Source organism: Chrysemys picta, chromosome 2 (genome assembly GCF_011386835.1).
Source record: "Chrysemys picta bellii isolate R12L10 chromosome 2, ASM1138683v2, whole genome shotgun sequence".
Classification (NCBI taxonomy): domain Eukaryota; kingdom Metazoa; phylum Chordata; order Testudines; family Emydidae; genus Chrysemys; species Chrysemys picta.
Genome location: NC_088792.1, coordinates 128,818,244 through 128,837,536, shown reverse-complemented (window position 1 = coordinate 128,837,536; position 19,293 = coordinate 128,818,244). Strand labels below are relative to the sequence as shown.

Below are 19,293 nucleotides of genomic sequence, written 5' to 3'. Positions count from 1 at the left end.
TACTATCAGAAATGTAGTCATCCCAGGGACTTTACTGGCATAAACATAGGTGGCTACAGTGTTAGTGGGGTGAAGGGGGTTGGTATTTTAGTGATGTCTAAATGTTGGATTTAGGCACCTAAAGTGGCAATTAGCTGCCTAAGTCCTTATGTGTATCTAGCCCCAAATAACTTCAAAATACTTTCCCTTTTGACAAATATACTAGAAAACCTATTTTTTTCTGGTTCAAATAAGGTCAAATAACTTTTATACATAGTTATTCTTTTGCTTCTGCAATTTCTAGTTCCAGCTAGAACTAGGTATTACATCTGGCATATTCAGAAACAGGAAGTACTGGAAATCTCATGGGAAAGTCTGTTCGTAATGCTGCTTTGCTTTCATATAGCACTTTTCATCCGTAGCTCTCAAAATGCTTTACAAAGGAAGAGAATTATCATTATCCTCATTTTACAGATTAGGAAATGCTGACACAGAGTGACTTGCCCAAAATCACAGTAATTTAGTTGTAGAGTCAAGAATGTACTGTAGATCTCCAGACACTCAGTCCTGTACCTATTCACTGGACAACAACTACCTCCCTCTGCTACTGTGATATTTGGAAGTTCATTTTGTAACTCTCAGAAGTCCAGCTAGTTTTCCTGAAGTTTGATTAAGCAGCTGAACCTTCAGGTGCTTATCCAAAGTAGGTCTCCAGATCTTTGTGGTTTTTCCCTCGTTACCCTGGATACACTGTAGAAGCTGAAGAAAGGGAGAGAATGAAAGTATTTCAGAAAACAAACCGGGATGGGGAGACATAAATTCCTCCCCTGAAAGTGCAGCTTCTTTTTCAGATGCAGAAACTGTGAATTTTATCTTGCTACTAATTGGAAGAGCAACAACTTGAAATGTTTAGCAAGTACTGGAGCTACTGAATGAAGGGGGTGTGGGAGCTCACTGAAAAGTGAGTTATTTCCCAGTCTGTGAACCTGTTTTAAATGTGAACTTTGCTGCCTTTGAACAAGACTTAAATCTGATGCCAGGTTGTCAGCTACAAAACCACCTACCTACAAATATCATTCCAAAGATATAGAAAACAGCAACGTGATTCTGTCATCTGACATGTTCATTTTAGACTTAGATGATTTTTGCTGAGCACATAAGATAAGAACGAGAGAGGCAGTGATGCATCATGGTTTCTAATGCCAGAAAATAGCAAGCAAGACAAAGAAGGGAGGTGGAGGGAAACAAGAGGTTTTGATTTTCTCTCTTCATACAGAAATAGATTATTGGTGGGATATAAAAATAAGGCAGATGATGAATAATATGCCTTTTAAAGACAGCTGCAATTCTTACCCCGCCCTCCCCCCCAGCTATATGTATATTCATCCCAATAATACATTCCCTGCCACTGTAAGGATGGATCCATGGTTGCACTGTGTTTAAACAGAACTGGGGATTTCTTTGAAAAGGTGAGTCAACAAAATGGTCAATTTTGGCTAAATCTACAAAAGGGACTTAGGCATCTAATTACCACTGTAGGCCCTAAATCCAACATTTATGGACCACTGAAATCCTCAAAACCCGCATTCAGAAGCCATCTAACCCAGTTGGTACTTAAATTCCCTAGACACTTGGGTTTCCACAGGTGAAGTCCCATGACATCTATGTTTCTGTTGATGGGCATGCACAAAACTGCTTAACTCCTGACAATGCTGAGCTGCTCATTATCCTAGCTCACATCTAAGCCCCAGTGGGATTCTGAAATTTGGCATTCCATGCCTATCTGATCTGTGAAGCCCAATTTTGTAGCCATTCTCTGATAGTACACCTACCAGATAGTACACCTACCAGAGCAAGCCTCATACAAAGGAGGACCAGGGGAAACCAAATCAGTGATTTTGGGGGCTAGCAATTGCGTCAGGAAATAAACCAGGAAGTAGCAACAGGAATTTGTCTGAGCAACTAGAGGAATCCCAGGCTGGCTGCTACTATGGATCCTTCCTGCTTACCTGACTCCTGAGCCCTGTATTCCTGCCTAGTCCTGGTCTCTCTCCTATCCCAGACTCCAGTCTACTCTCAATTCTTGCTGTCCTACCCTACTCCAGATCCCTGGTCTTCTGCCTTTCTTCTGATGCTGTCTCCATCTCTGACCCTGGGATTGGCATCTGACTGTGCCTCTGGCTGTGAACTTTGGCTTGGCACCTGATGTTGTCTTCGGTTTTGAGCCTTGGCTCTAACCACTGGACATGACTCTGACCACTAAGCCTGACCTCTGCTCTGACCACTAGACCTAACTGCCCACACCCCAGTCATTGCAGCTTGTTTCTCTGAGTAGGCCTAGCCAAGGATGGACATAATGGAGCTCCCTGTAACAGAAGGGGCGTCTGTACTGCACAAGCAAGTGATCCATTGCCATGCAGATATTGGAGCCCTCTAGGTACAGAAGGTGCAGCTGTCCACTAAGAATCAAGTATTATGGGATCAAGTCCATCAACTCCACACAGAAAACTCTGCACTTGGAGTGCAGCCAGATGTACTGTTCCCCAAGCAGGGACCCACTATCCTTCTATCGGAGCACTTTGATGGGAGCCTCTCCAAATTCTGAGGCTTTGTGAATCAGTGCCACCTCTAGTTCTTACTTTGATCGCAAATGTACTCTTCCAACCATACCAAGGTAGGCCTGGCAGTCAGCCTGCTGATAGGAGGTATTGAACTGGACCTCTCCCCTCCTGGAAGCCAGCAATCCAGTTCTGTCTAAGTGAGATGCTTTGCAGTGGGCAATATTGACCAACTTCAATAACCCTAACTGCACCTGCTCTGCTGAGGCCACCCTGTGGAAACTCCAACAGCAGTCAGGCCAAGCTACTGCCTATGTAACCCTTCTGCCAGACCGAGTTGATAGCAGCAAGAGCCGGGTTCAGTACATAGGGGTCCCCTCCCAACAACATAACGCAAAACCAGCTCGAGCCCCCACCCAGTGTCCTGGGAAAATCTTACACACCTCTGGACGCTTTGAAGAGGCAATACTTCCCCTCTCGCAAGCACACAGTCTTGGTGTAGCAGAAAATGTTTAATAACATGAGGTAAATGACATCAGCATTAAATTGAGAAAACACCACAACTAGAGTTCATAGAGCAAACCATGAGCAAAGACCCACCCCAGCAAATTGGGCCGTGTCCTTTCCCTTTGGTTCTTGAATCCAGCAACCCAAAAAATCACCCAAAGTCCAACACCCCAAAAGTCTCTTCAGTCCAGCAACCCAAGAATCACCCAAAGTCCCAAAAGTCCAACAACCCAAAAGTCTCTGTCCCTGGTCAGTGCAGTCCCAGAGTTCAAAAGTTTATCTGCAGGGTTTTACCCCCCCAACCTGGGTAGAAATGGGGGGGGGGAGGGAGGATGCAGGGTGGTAAGGCACCTTACGTGGTCCAAGGCCGACTGCCTGCCTCTCCGTGCAGCCTTCACCATGAGCCGCTCCGCTCCACCAGCCATCCCGTGAGCCGCTCCTGCCTTCCCACGAATTGCTCTGCTCTACCAGCCGCTCCGCTCCACTCTACTCCTCCAGCCATCCCGTGAGCCGCTCCAGCCGTCCCCGCAAACTGCTCCGCTCCACTTGCGGTTCCGTGGGCTGCTCCAACCGTCCCACAAACTGCTCCGTTCTGCCAGCCGCTCCACCAGCCGTCCCGCAAACTGCTCCACCAGCCACTTAGCAACATAGTTTCAGACTCCCCCACTAGTTAACACAGCACTCAGTGATCTCAGCTCTTAGCAACTTTAGCTCTTTTATGATTTCAGCTCATAGTAGGGGAGCCCCAGTGCTGGTTCACCATTGGCCCAAAGTGAATTCAGCTCAGCAGTCTGTAACTAGACTCCTAATAGAATCAAAATTAGTTCTGACAGTCAACAGCAGAGAGAGGAGATGGTGCAATTGGTGTATCAGACTCACACAAGCAACCCACACCAGGATACAAATATCTACCCCCAGCCTCTCTCAATTCACTGGGTTTTGGAACCTATGTCCCTTGTCTAGCGAGTGCTACTTAGGTGATAGTGAAACCCTCTGTCATAAAACAGTTTAATTTTCCTTGATTCACATAATCAGGGTAACAACACTTTATTCCTCCTGCCCCAATAACAGAGAAACTGGGGATCCCACAGCAGCCAAAATGACCATTTTGGGCTGCTGTGGGCTCATGTTAGGCAGGGTGGGTGTGCCTATGCAAACCAGATCATCCCCTGAAGTTCTTTTCCACACTCACCATAATTCACCACCAGATGTCAGGGTAGAGCTCATCCTGGCTCTGCTTACACCTACATAGCTCACTTTCATTGTCTCGTATCAGACACAGAATGGAATATGGCGGGCCAGTTATTTCAGTTTTGATGGGGCTTGCAGGTTAAGGATGAGGTTAAGGATAAACTGGCCTGAGATGAGACCTCTATGGGACTGGATGCCTTCATAGAGCTCATCATCCAAATCAACAATCATCTACACAAGTGACAGGGAAAGAAGAGGAGCACCATGACTGTGTCCCCTGCTATTGGATTCCACCTAGCCAGTTGAGCTGATGCAGGTAGATTTAACATTCTGGCAACTCGCCCCTGAAGAGAGAGAGTGCCAGTGATGTCTTAACTTATGCTACTACTGTGGTGACCCGGGCCATGCTATCTCGGATTGCCCCTTGAGGAAACCAGTTCAGAGGAATCTGGGAAACAAGCCTACTCAGACTCAGTGAAGGGGGTTAGCCTGGACATCCTGACAGAGTATCCCTAACTGAGATCCTGACAGGGACATGTACTGGCTTCTGTTGACTAGCACTGTGCCTACAAGTCCCAGTTGAATTGAAAATTCTGGGACATTCCCACCCACTCCCTCTGCAGCAGGCCCTCATTGACTCAGGCACAGCAGACAATTTCATCACTGCAGAGGGGGCCAAAGCACTACAGATATCTCTAGACTAGATTGACGGGTTCTTGTCATCTGTGACTTGAAGTTATAATCCAAGGGCATTGATAGAATCATAGAATATCAGGGTTGGAAGGGACCTCAAGAGGTCATCTAATCCAACCCCCTACTCAAAGCAGGACCAATTCCCAACTAAATCATCAAAGCCAGGGCTTTGTCAAGCCGGGCCTTAAAAACCTCCAAGGAAGGAGACTCCACCACCTCCCTAGGCAACGCATTCCAGTGCTTCACCACCCTCCTAGTGAAATAGTGTTTCCTAATATCCAACCTGGACCTCCCCCACTGCAACTTGAGACCATTGCTCCTTGTTCTGTCATCTGCCACCACTGAGAACAGCCGACCTCCATCCTCTTTGCAACCCCCCTTCAGGTAGTTGAAGGCTGCTATCAAATCCCCCCTCATTCTTCTCTTCTGGAGACTAAACAATCCCAGTTCCCTCAGCCTCTCCTCATAAGTCATGTGCTCCAGACCCCTAATCATTTTTGTTATCCTCCGCTGGACTCTTTCAAATTTTTCCACATCCTTCTTGTAGTGTGGGGCCAAAACTGGACACAGTATTCCAGATGAGGCCTCACCAATGTTGAATAAAGGGGAACGATCACGGTCCTCGATCTGCTGGCAATGCTCCTACTTATACAGCCCAAAATGCTGTTAGCCTTATTGGCAACAAGAGCACACTGTTGACTCATATCCAGCTTCTCGTCCACTGTGACCCCTAGGTCCTTTTCTGCAGAACTGCTACCTAGCCATTCGGTCCCTAGTCTGTAGCAGTGCATGGGATTCTTCCGTCCTAAGTGCAGGACTCTGCACTTGTCCTTGTTGAACCTCATCAGGTTTTTTTTGGCCCAATCCTCTAATTTGACTAGGTCCCTCTGTATCTGATCCCTACCCTGTAGTGTATCTACCACGCCCCCTAGTTTAGTGTCATCTGCAAACTTGCTGAGAGTGCAGTCCACACCATCCTCCAGAACATTAATAAAGATATTAAACAAAACCGGCCCCAGGACTGACCCTTGGGGCACTCCGCTTGAAACTGGCTGCCAACTAGACATGGAGCCGTTGATCACTACCCGTTGAGCCCGACGATCTAGCCAGCTTTCTATCCACCTTACAGTCCATTCATCCAGCCCATACTTCTTTAACTTGGCGGCAAGAATACTGTGGGAGACTGTATCAAAGGCTTTGCTAAAGTCAAGGAATAACACATCCACTGCTTTCTCCTCATCCACAGAGCCAATTATCTCATCATAGAAGGCAATTAGGTTAGTCAGGCACGACTTTCCCTTGGTGAATCCATGCTGACTGTTCCTGATCACTTTCCTCTCCCCTAAGTGTTTCAGAATTGATTCCTTGAGGACCTGCTCCATGATTTTTCCAGGGACTGAGGTGAGGCTGACTGGCCTGTAGTTCCCCAGATCCTTCTTCTTCCCTTTTTTAAAGATAGGCACTACATTAGCCTTTTTCCAGTCATCTGGGACCTCCCCCTATTGCCATGAGTTTTCAAAAATAATGGCTAATGGCTCTGCAATCTCATACGCCAACTCCTTTAGCACCCTCGGATGCAGCGCATCCAGACCCATGGACTTGTGCACATCCAGTTTTTCTAAATAGTCCGAAACCATTTCTTTCTCCACAGAGGGCTGGTCACCTTCTCCCCATGCTGTACTGCCCAGTGCAGCAGTCTGGGAGCTGACTGTGTTCGTGAAGACAGAGGCAAAAAAAGCATTGAGTACATTAGCTTTTTCCACATCCTCGGTCACTAGGTTGCCTCCCTCATTCAGTAAGGGGCCCACACTTTCCTTGACTTTTTTCTTGTTGCTAACATGCCTCAAGAAACTCTTCTTGTTACTCTTAACATCTCTTGCTAGCTGCAACTCCAAGTGTGATTTGGCCTTCCTGATTTTACTCCTGCATGCCTGAGCAATATTTTTATACTCCTCCATGGTCATTTGTCCAATCTTCCACTTCTTGTGAGCTTCTTTTTTGCGTTTAAGATCAGCAAGGATTTCACTGTTTAGCCAAGCTGGTCGCCTGCCATATTTACTATTCTTTCTATACTTCAGGATGGTTTGTTCCTGCAACCGCAATAAGGATTCTTTAAAATACAGCCAGCTCTACTGGACCCCTTTGCCCTTCATGTTATTCTCCCAGGGGATCCTGCAATTCTGTTCCCTGAGGGAGTCAAAGTCTGCTTTTCTGAAGTCCAGGGTCCGTATTCTGCTGCTCTCCTTTCTTCCTTGTGTCAGGATCTTGAACTCGACCATCTCATGGTCACTGCCTCCCAGGTTCCCATCCACTTTTGCTTCCCCTACTAATTCTTCCCTGTTTATGAGTAGCAGGTCAAGAAAAGCTCTGCCCCTAGTTGGTTCCTCCAGCACTTGCACCAGGAAATTGTCCCCTACACTTTCCAAAAACTTCCTGGATTGTCTGTGCACCGCTGTATTGCTCTCCCAGCAGATATCAGGATGATTAAAGTCTCCCATGAGAACCAGGGCCTGCGATATAGCAACTTCTGCTAGTTGCCGGAAGAAAGCCTCGTCCACCTCATCCCCCTGGTCTGGTGGTCTATAGCAGGCTCCAACAACGACATCACCCTTGTTGCTCACACTTCTCAACTAAATCCAGAGACTCTCAGGTTTTTCATACCGGAGCTCTGAGCAGTCATACTCCTCTCTTACATACAACGCAACTGCCCCACCTTTTCTGCCCTGCCTGTCCTTCCTGAACAGTTTATATCCATCCATGATAGTACTCCAGTCATGTGAGTTATCCCACCAAGTCTCTGTCATTCCAATCGCATCATAGTTCCGTGACTGTGCCAGGACTTCCAGTTCTCCCTGCTTGTTTCCCAGGCTTCTTGCATTTGTGTATAGGCACTTAAGATAACTCATCAATCGTCCCTCGTTCTCAGAATGAGACAGGAGTCCTCCCCTCTTGTACTCTCCTGCTTGTGCCTCCTCCCAGGATCCCATTTCCCCACTTACCTCCGGGCTTTGGTCTCCTTCCCCCGGTGAACCTAGTTTAAAGCCCTCCTAACTAGGTTAGCCAGCCTGCTTGCGAAGATGCTCTTCCCTCTCTTCGTTAGATGGAGCCCGTCTCTGCCTAGCACTCCTCCTTCTTGGAACACCATCCCATGGTCGAAGAATCCAAAGCCTTCTCTCCGACACCACCTGTGTAGCCATTCGTTGACTTCCACGATTCGACGGTCTCTACCCAGGCCTTTTCCTTGCACAGGGAGGATGGACGAGAACACCACTTGCACCTCAAACTCCTTTATCCTTCTTCCCAGAGCCACGTAGTCTGCAGTGATCCACTCAAGGTCATTCTTGGCAGTATCATTGGTTCCCACGTGGAGAAGCAGGAAGGGGTAGCGATCCGAGGGTGTCTTTGGTTTTGAGCCTTAGATCTCATCACTAGGCCTGACCACCCAGGCCCCAGTCACTGCAGTGATATGGCAAAACACACTGTGTCCAATAAGTTGTTGGAATGTGTTGGGGGCAACTTCTTGTTTCAGAAAGTGGAGGATACAATCAGGGGGACAGCCATTTTTGACTTGATTCTGACTAACAGGAGCAAATTGGTTATGCATGTGAAGGCTGAATTTTCATGATTGTAAAGAAAAGGAGGAGTGACAGCAGCAGAATAAGGACAATGGACTTCAAAAAACAAGACTTTAACAAATTCAGAGAACTGGTAAGCAAGGTGCCTTGGGAAGAATATCTAAGTGAAAAAGGAGCTCAGGAGAACTGACAGAGACAAAATTAAAGGTGCAACAGGAAACTAACTCAAAGTGAAGGAAAGAATCATAGAATCATACAATATCAGGGTTGGAAGGGACCTCAGGAGGTCATCTAGTCCAACCCTTGCTCAAAGCAGGACCAATCCCCAACTAAATCATCCCAGCCAGGGCTTTGTCAAGCCTGATCTTAAAAACCTCTAAGGAAGGAGATTCCAACACCTCCCTAGGGAACCCGTTCCAGTGTTTCAACACCCCCCTAGTGAAAAAGTTTTCCTAATATCCAACCTAAACCTCCCCAACTGCAACTCGAGACCATTACTCCTTGTTCTGTCATCTGCCACCACTGAGAACCGTCTAGATCCATCCTCTTTGGAACCCCCTTTCAGGTAGTTGAAAGCAGCTATCAAATCCCCCCTCATTCTTCTCTTCTGCAGACTAAACAAGCCCAGTTCCCTCAACCTCTCCTCAGAAGTCATGTGCTCCAGCCCCCTAATCATTTTTGTTGCCTTCCGCTGGACTCTTTCCAATTTTTCCATATCCTTCTTGTAGTGTGGGGCCCAAAACTGGACACAGTACTCCAGATGAGGCCTCATCAATGTTGAATAGAGGGGAATGATCACGTCCCTCGATCTGCTGGCAATGCCCCTACTTATACAGCCCAAAATGCCATTAGCCTTCTTGGCAACAAGAGCACACTGTTGACTCATATCCAGCCTCTTGTCCACTGTAACTCCTAGGTCCTTTTCTGCAGAACTGCTTCCTAGCCATTCAGTCCCTAGTCTGTAACAATGCATGGGATATTTCCGTCCTAAGTGCAGGACTCTGCACTTGTCCTTGTTGAACCTCATCAGGTTTCTTTTGGCCCAAATCCTCTAATTTGTCTAGGTCCCTCTGTATCCGATCCCTACCCTCCAGCGTATCTACCACTCCTCCCAGTTTAGTGTCATCTGCAAACTTGCTGAGAGTGCAGTCTACGCCATCCTCCAGATCATTAATGAAGATATTGAACAAAACTGGCCCCAGGACCGACCCGTGAGGCACTCCGCTTGAAACCGGCTGCCAACTAGACATGGAGCCCTTGATCACTACCCATTAACCCGACAATCTAGCCAGCTTTCTATCCACCATATAGTCCATTCATCCAGCCCATACTTCTTTAACTTGCTGGCAAGTATACTGTGGGAGACTGTATCAAAAGCTTTGCTAAAGTCAAGGTATATCACGTCCACCACTTTCCCCATATCCACGGAGCCAGTTATCTCCTCATAGAAGGCGGTCAGGTTGGTCAGGCATGACTTACCCTTGGTCAATCCATGTTGACTGTTCCTGATCACCTTCCTCTCCTCCAAGTGCTGCACAATGGATTCCTTGAGGACCTGCTCCATGATTTTTCCAGGGACTGAGGTGAGGCTGACTGGCCTGTAGTTCCCCAGATCCTCCTTCTTCCCTTTTTTAAAGATGTGTACTACATTAGGCTTTTTCCAGTCATCCGGGACCTCCCCCAATCGCCATGAGTTTTCAAAGATAATGGCCAATGGCTCTGTAATCACATCCGCCAACTCCTTTAGCACCCTCGGATGCAGCACATCCGGCCCCATGGACTTGTGCTCGTCCAGTTTTTCTAAATAGTCCTGAACCACTTCTTTCTCCACAGAGGGCTGGTCACCTCCTCCCCATACTGTGCTGCCCAGGGCAGCAGTCTGGGAGCTGCCCTTGTTCGTGAAAGAACAAGAGAGGAAGAAAGAGAGGAAGAACAGTAAGATGCTTCCATGGGTCCATAAGGAGCTCTTTTATGACCTGAAAAATCAAAAAGGAATCCTACAAAAAGTGGACACATGAACAAATTACTAGGGATGAATACAAAAGAATACCACAAGCATGTAGGGTCAAAATCAGAAAGTCCAAGGCACAAAATGAGCTACACCTAGCACGGGAGGTAAAAGGCAATGAGAAGAGGTTCTTTTAAATACATAAAGAGAAAGATGAAGGAAAGTGTAGTTCCTCTACTTATCGGGGAAGGAGAGCTAATAATGGACAACATCAAGAATACTGAGGTGCTTAATGCTATTTTGCTTCATTCTTCACCAAAAAGGTAAATTGTGACCAGATACTGAACACAATTAATATTAACTACAAGAGGGTAGGAGTGCAAGACAAAATGGGGAAAGTACATGCTAAAAATATTTATATAAGTTGCATGCAGTCATTGAACAAGATTTGATTGAAATGCACCCAAAGGTTTTTCAGGAACTAGCTAAAACAATCTTGGAAACTGTTAGTGATTATTTTTCAGAGCTCATAGAGGATGGGTGAGGTACCAGAGGACTGGAGAAGGGCAAACATAGTACCCATCTTTAAAAAGGAGAGCAAAGAGGACCAATTAATGACCAATCAGCCTAAGTTTGATACCTGGAAAGATACTAGAACAAATTAGTAAGCAGTCAGTTTCTAAGCACGTAGAGGATAATAGACTGCATAAATTTATCAAGAACATATCATGCCAAATCAACCTAATTTCCTTGTTTGACTGGGTTACTGACCTAGTGGTTGGCTGGATGGTGGGGAGATGTAGACAAGATAGATCTTGATTTTTGTAAGGCTTTTGACAAAGTTCCGCATGAGCATTCTCATAAGCAAACTAGGGAAATGTGGTCTAGATGAAATTACTGCAAGGTGGTTGAACAGCTGGTTGGAAGACCATACTTAAAGAGTAGTAATCAGAACAAAATGAATATGCTGAGAAGAAAATTAATCAAGACACCAAAGGAGACGAAGAGAAAAAAAATCATTAATTGCTTATGCACCAAAACTAGGATCCTGGTACCAAACAAGAGGAATTGGAATTGCTCACTGATGAGCCTAAATTTGGTCTAGTTGACATTACTGAAACCTGGTGGGATGATTTGCACAACTGGAATGTTAAAAACTATGGTTATAACTCATTTAGGAAGGACTGAGGAAAAAAGGGGAGAGGGAGCAGCACACTACATCAAAAATGGTATTACATGTTTCTGAGTCACTGATGATATGGAAGAAAATGATCTTGAATGCTTACAGATCAATGTCCCAACAGATAAATCACAAGATGGGTTATTAGTTGGTATCTGCCACAGACCACTCAGTCAAACTACAGAATAGGATGACCACCTCCTGATGCATCTATCTATAATGTGTATCGGGGGGAAAACTGCACGATAATGGGGGATTTAAATTAGAGTGACATATACTGGAGGTATCATACTGCCAACATCCTTTGAATTTCTAAATACTATAGATTACAATTTCCTAACTGAAACAGTGTTTTATCGAACACAGAGGACTTCTATATTTGCCCTTGTCCTATCAGATAAAAAGAAACTGATCACAAAACTAAAAATTATTGGTAGCTTAAGTACAAGTGGTCATGATTTAATCACATTTAAAATGTGCAAACCGAATAAAGTCCAGAACAGTGACACACACACAGATATACTTTGTGCTTTCAAAAGATCAATTTCACAAAGCAGAAAAAAATAAGCCAAATCAGCTGATAGGAAGAATTTAATGGGAAAATGTGAATGCTAATTGGGAATCCTTTAAGAACACATTACTAGATTTACAAGGGAAGTAAATGCAACTATGAACAATAGAAATAAAAAATAATATATAACAAAAGGAAGAAGGGGAAAGTTGATAGTAATCAATATAAATCAGAAGCTAGGAATTGTAGAAAATTGATGAGGGATGTTAAGGGACACAAGGAGAAATCTATGGCAAGGAGAGTTAGGGACAAACAATAATAAGGTTTTTTTAAAAAATTGGGGAGGGGGGGATCTTGACAATGTTATTGGTCCATTACTACATAGAAATGGTAGAATTATCAATAATAATGCAGAAAAAGGCAGAAATGTTCTATAAATATTTGTTTTGTATTTGGGGAAAAAATATATGATCTAGTCTCATTATATGTTGATGAGGTATATGGGTGGGTGTATGGGGTTGTCAGGGAGGGGTAGCACCTCTGATGGGGGAGCAGTCGTACTCCTAGGAGTAGCTCATCCACTTTGGTCCCCACTTGACACCCAGTTCTCACCTGTGGCTACAAGTAGCTGTCAGCATGCGACAGCGGCCACACCCCGGAGACTGTCTCGACTGGCGGGCTAAACCAGGTGACAGTAGCTGATAAGTATGAGACTCTTGGTGAGTTAGGACCTGTCTACCCATTGCATGCGAAGGCTGGATAGGGCTGACTGAGGCAACCTGGTTCAACCTGGTTTAATGGTCAGGAAGGCGGTGACAGCAAGCGTTGTGGAACCCTTAAGAGCACAACAAGACACGTAGGCATCCTGGTCATCCACTGCGCCCTGCCCTATCTCCAGCCGTCTCGACTTCTGTCCTGCCACTGGATACAGATAGGAACTGAGAAGAGAGAGTGAGGCTGACATTGCGCAACTCTCCCTCACTTTAATCCAATTCACGTGCAAGTCTCGACATCATATCATATCATATTATATCATATCAAGTCCTGTGGCGATGGGCGAGTGACAAAGCAGCAGGTGTGGATACACTGGGAGTTGTAGCCGTGGACTTGCACTCAGGCATAATGGTCGTTCCTCACTGACCGAAGCAGCAGTGGAGCTCGGAATCTTCTTGAGTGACTGAGCAGCCCTATTCAGGATTGCACTGCTCACCTCCGTAGAACGAGTAGGGGGCTAGAAAAAGTGCCCTAAACATTGCCTGCTTCACCTTACCCTGGCCAGCATACCACAACTGGCGGGGATCCCATAAAAGCGGTCGAACAAAAACAAAACTTAGAGTGACACCAATCACTATTGGCACATGGAATGTACGCACGTTACTGGACAACATCACGGCAGACAGACTGGAGAGAAGAACAGCACTTGTCGCTAGAGAGCTCTCACGCTACAATATTGACATTGCAGCCCTTAGCGAAACTTGCCTTGCCAATGAAGGACAGCTATCCGAGTCAGGCAGTGGCTATACATTCTTCTGGAGTGGCCGCAGCAGTGATGAGCATCACGAATCTGGAGTTGGCTTCACCTTCAAGAATCATCTTGTTCGGAAACTTGCCAGTTCCGCCAAGGGTATGAATGACCGGCTCATGACAATGCAGCTTCTGCTTCAAAAAGGAAAACAAGCTACTTTGATCAGCGCATATGCTCCTACAATGACCAACCCAGAGGATGTGAAGGATAAATTCTACGAAGAACTAGATACTCTGCTATCGCCAGTGCACCGCACAGACAAGCTGATTCTGCTTGGCGATTTTAACGCAAGAGTCGGATGCAATGCCGCAGCCTGGGAAGGAGTCATTGGGAAAAATGGAGTGGGAAAGTGTAACAGCAATGGTCTGTTACTGCTGAAAACTTGTGCAGCACATGACCTTCTGATCAGCAATACGGTCTTCCGCCTTCCTACCCATAACAGGACTTCGTGGATGCATCCCCGTTCCAAGCACTGGCATTTGATCGATTATGTCATCATCAGGAGAAGGGATAGACAAGATGTCAGGGTTACAAAAGCTATGTGTGGCGCTGACCGTTGGACGGATCATAGGCTCATAGTATCCAAAATGAAGCTCCGTATCATGCTGAAGAGACAACCACAAGGCTGTAAGGCTTTCAAAAGGATCAATGTGTCGAAGCTGAAGAACAGCCGCATCACTGAAAATCTAGCAGAAGACCTAGAAAATGAACTTGCTGATCTTCGTATTGAGGATGACGCTGAGAAAGACTGGGAGCGATTCCGCAACACTGTCCATACAGCTGCATCAAAGGTATTGGGGCCCTCCACATGCAGGCGGCAAGACTGGTTTGATGAAAATGATGCAGAAATCCAGGCCTTACTTGCTGAGAAGCACCGCCTGCATCATGCATATCAAAACGATCCATCCTCAGTGGCAAAGAAGACCGCCTTTATCAACACTCACCGAACAGTACAGAACCGACTGCGCAAAATGCGGGAATTGTGGCTGAGCGCTAAAGCAGATGAAATACAGGCATATGCAGATAGGAATGACTATAAGCAGTTTTATGAAGTCCTTAACACACACTATGGTCCACAGTCTTCTGGGAGCTTTCCCCTCCTGAACTCTGATGGTACTGTGCTCCTTACAGAGAAGACACAGATTCTCCAGAGATGGGCTGAAACTTTGAAGCAATTCTCAATCGCCCCTCAGTCATCAATGATGAGGCCATTGACAAGATGCCCCAGGTTGCAGTCAATGACTCCATGGATGCTTCACCAGAAGAGGACGAAGTGAAGAAAGCTATCAATCAGCTGTCAAGTGGCAAAACCTCAGGGTCAGATGCCATACCAGCAGAGGTGTACAAAGTCAGTGGACCTGTGCTGCTACGGAAACTCACTGAGCTGTTTCAGTCCTTCTGGAAGCAGGGAATCATTCCACAAGAATTTAGAGACGCGCCCATCTTGCACCTCTATAAGAGGAAGGGCAATCGCCAGGTATGCGACAATCACCGTGGAATCTCGCTGCTTTCTACAGCGGGGAAAGTTCTTGCACGGGTTCTGTTGAACCGATTGATCACTCACCCAGAGAAGGGCTTACTGCCAGAATCACAGTGTGGCTTCCGCAAGGGACGTGGGACTATTGACATGATCTTCGCTGTGCGTCAGCTACAGGAGAAATGTCAAGAGCAGAATCGTGAACTCTACACAACTTTTATGGACCTCACGAAAGCATTTGACTCTGTCAGTCACCAGGGCCTGTGGCGGATCATGTTGAAATTTGGCTGTCCAGACAGATTTATACGAATGGTACGTCAATTTCATCACGGTATGATGGCTCGTGTCCTGGATGACGGTGAAACATCTAAGGCCTTCCCAGTCACCAACGGCGTCAAGCAAGGGTGTGTTTTAGCACCCACTTTGTTCAGCATGATATTCTTTGCCACTTTGACTGATGCCTTTCAACACTGCACTGAAGGAGTAGGCCTGAAGTATAGAACTGACGGGAAACTATTTAATCTGAGGCAACTGCGTGCCATCACCAAGGTGAAGGAAACTGTTGCCGATGATTGTGCTCTGAATGCTAGTACAGAGCCAGAAATGCAAGCCAGTATGGACAAGTTTTCAACTGCATGCAACAACTTCGGTCTCACCATTAACATCAAGAAGACTGAGGTCATGCACCAGCCAGCTCCCCACGCTTCATACTCAGAACCGTCCATCACTGTAAATGGACAGAGACTTCAGACAGTGGACCACTTCACGTACCTGGGCAGTACCCTTTCCTGAGCAGTGTCAATCGATGATGAAGTAAACTGCAGAATTGCTAAAGCCAGCTCTGCATTTGGCTGATTGCGCTCCAATGTTTGGGAACGTCAAGGGATCAGCCTACCAACGAAGCTGAAGGTCTACCGAGCAGTGGTGCTTCCAACTCTGCTGTACACCTGCGAGATGTGGACTGTCTATCGGAGTCATGCACGAAGGCTCAATCACTTCCACATTTCCTGTCTGCGAAAGCTTCTAAAAATCAGATGGCAGGACAAAGTGCCCGATACTGATGTCCTTACTAGAGCCAGTCTGCCGTCAGTTTACACATTGCTGATGAGAGCCCAGACCAGGTGGGCCGGACATGTTGTGAGAATGTCAGATGAATGCATTCCTAAACAGCTCCTCTACGGAGAACTCACTCAGGGAAAGCGTTCCCATGGAGGACAAAAGAAGCGGTTCAAGGACACGCTGAAGACCTCTTTGAAGTCCTTCAAGATCAACACCGCCACATGGGAAATCTTCGCACTGAACCGTTCAGCATGGCACAGCCTCATTCACATAGGCAGTAATACCTCTGAAGCGAGGCATATTGCTGAGGCTGAAAAAAAGCGTGAGCTGCGCAAGTCCAGAGCTGCTTGTACACCATCGACAGTGCCATTATATGTCTGCCCGACGTGTGACAGGACGTTCCACGCCCGAATCGGACTGATCAGTCATCTCCGGACGCACAGAGCCCGGTCATCGAAAGAATGAGTTGTTGAGGTCTTCATCGATAACGATGGACGAACATCATTGTGATAACGCTCTTTCCACTCCACTAGTATCTCTGGAGGATGTTAAACAGAAGCTACTAAAGTTAGTCATTTTTAAATCAGCAGGTTCAGATAACTTGCACTGAGAGTTTTAAAAAAGCTGGTTGAGGAGTTCGCTAGACCATTAATGTTTATTTGCCATAAGTCTTAGGCCTGGTCTACCCTGGGGTGGGGGGGGGGGAGGGAGAGAATTGATCTAAGTTATGCAACTTCAGCTACGTGAATAATGTGGCTGAAGTCAACATACTTAGGTCTGGTCTATACTACCCGCCTGAATCAGCGGGTAGAAATCGACCTCTCGGGGATCGATTTATCGCGTCCCGTCGGGACGCGACAATCGATCCCCGAATCGGCGCTCTAACTCCACCAGCGGAGGTGGTAGTAAGCGCCGCCGACAAAAAGCGGCAGAAGTCGATTTTGCCGCCGTCCTCACAACGGGGTAAGTCGGCTGTAATACGTCGAATTCAGCTACGCTATTCACGTAGCTGAATTTGCGTATCTTAAACCGACTCCCCGCTGTAGTGTAGATGTACCCTTAGATCTACTTACCACAGTGTCTTCACATAGACATGCCCTTAGGGCCCTGGGAAGTTCCAGAAGAATGGAAGAAAACTAATGTTGTGCCAATTTTTAAATAGGGTAAACAGGGTTCCCCAGGTAATCATAAAAATGTCAGCCTGACATCACTCCAGGGTAAGATAATGAAGTAGCTCATACAGAACTCAATTATTAAAGAATTAAAGGAAGGTAATGTAATTAATTCAAATCAACATGTGTTTATAGAAAAATAAGTCCTGTAATACTAATTTTATATTTTTTTTACAGGAGATTACAAATATGGGTGATAAAGGACATAGTTTTGATGTAATATACTTCTGTAAAGCATTTGACTTGGTGTCATATGGCATTTTGATTAAAAAATTGGAAAGATGAGAAATTAACATGGAACACATTAAATTGATTAAAAGTGCAATTGATAGATCCCAAAATGTAATAGTAAATAGGGAATAATTGAAAAGGTATATTTGTAGAGAGGTCCCATAGACCTGTTCTTGGCTCAATGTAATTTAACATTGTTATTAAAGACCTTGGAAAAAAACATAAATTTAGAGCTGTCAAGCGATTAAAAAAAAGTAATCGTGATTAATTGCATGATTAAAAAAATTAATCGTGATTAAACACATAATTAATCGCACTGTTAAACAATAATAGAATATCATTTATTTAAATATTTTTGGATGCTTTCTAATTTTCAAATATATTGATTTCAATTACAACACAGAAAACAAAGTGTACAGTGCTCACTTTATATTTATTTTTTATTAATAATTATGTGCACTGTAAAAAACAAAATAAATAGTATATTTCAATTAACCTAATATAAGTACAGTAGTGCAATCTATTTATCATGAAAGTTGAACTTATAAATGTAGAATTATGTACAAAAATAACTTCATTAAAAAATAAAACAATGTAAAACTTTAGAGCCTATGAGTCCACTTGGTCTTACTTCAGCCAATTGCTCAGACAAACAAGTTTGGTTAAAATTTGAAGGAGATAATGCTGCCTGTTTCTTGTTTACAACATCACCCCAAAGTGAGAACAGGCGTTCACATGGCGCTGTTGTAACCAAATACTCTAAACATTCATATGCCCATTCATGCTCCAACCACCATTCCGGGGGACATGCTTTTCCATGCTGATGATGTTCGTTAAAAAAATAGTGCATTAATTAAATTTGTGACTGAACTCCTTGAGGGAGAATTGTATGTCTCCTGTTTTACTCACATTCTGCCATATATTTCATGTTATAGCAGTCTCAGATGATGACCCAGCACGTTTGATTTACGAACACTGTCACTACAGATTTGCCAAAATGCAAAGAAGGTACCAATGTGAGATGTCTAAAAATAGCTTCAGTACTCAACCCAAGGTTTAAGAATCTGAAGTGCTTTCCAAAATCTGAGAGGGACGAGGTGTGGCGCATGCTTTCAGAAGTCTTAAAAGAGCAACATTTCGACGCGGAAACTACAGAACCCAAACCACCAAAAAAGAAAATCAACCTTCTGCTGGTGGCATCTGACTGAGATGATGAAAATGAACATGCGTCGCTCCACTCTGCTTTGGATCATTATCAAGCAGAACCCATCATCAGCATGGATGCATGTCCTCTGGAATGGTGGTTGAAGCATGAAGGGACATATGAATCTTTAGCACATCTGGCACATAAATGTCTTTCAATACTGGCTACAAAGATGCTATGCAAATACCTGTTCTCACTTTCAGGTGATGTAAATAAGAAGCAGGAGGCAGTATCTCCCGTAAATGTAAACAAACTTGCTGAATTTGTCTGTGTCTTTTCACTCAGATCTGATGATCCACACCAAGTATGCTCTGCCAAAGTAGCCCTGCAGTCATTCAAACAAGGCCACGTCCCATTGTGGCCTATGCCACACATTTCTTTTGCCTGGTCACGGACAGGGCCTGGAAAAAAGCAGAGCGATTTACCATTTCTATCTAGGCCTGAATCATGAGATGAACTGGCTGGGTTGATCCACTCATGACA

The 19,293-nt window shown here is 45.2% G+C and overlaps 1 pseudogene; it reads left to right on the top strand.

Annotated features, from left to right (window-relative positions):
- Nucleotides 1–16,668, top strand: part of LOC135981199 (uncharacterized) — a 97,107-nt pseudogene extending 80,439 nt beyond the window's left edge.
- The last annotated feature ends 2,625 nt before the right edge of the window (nt 16,669–19,293 follow it).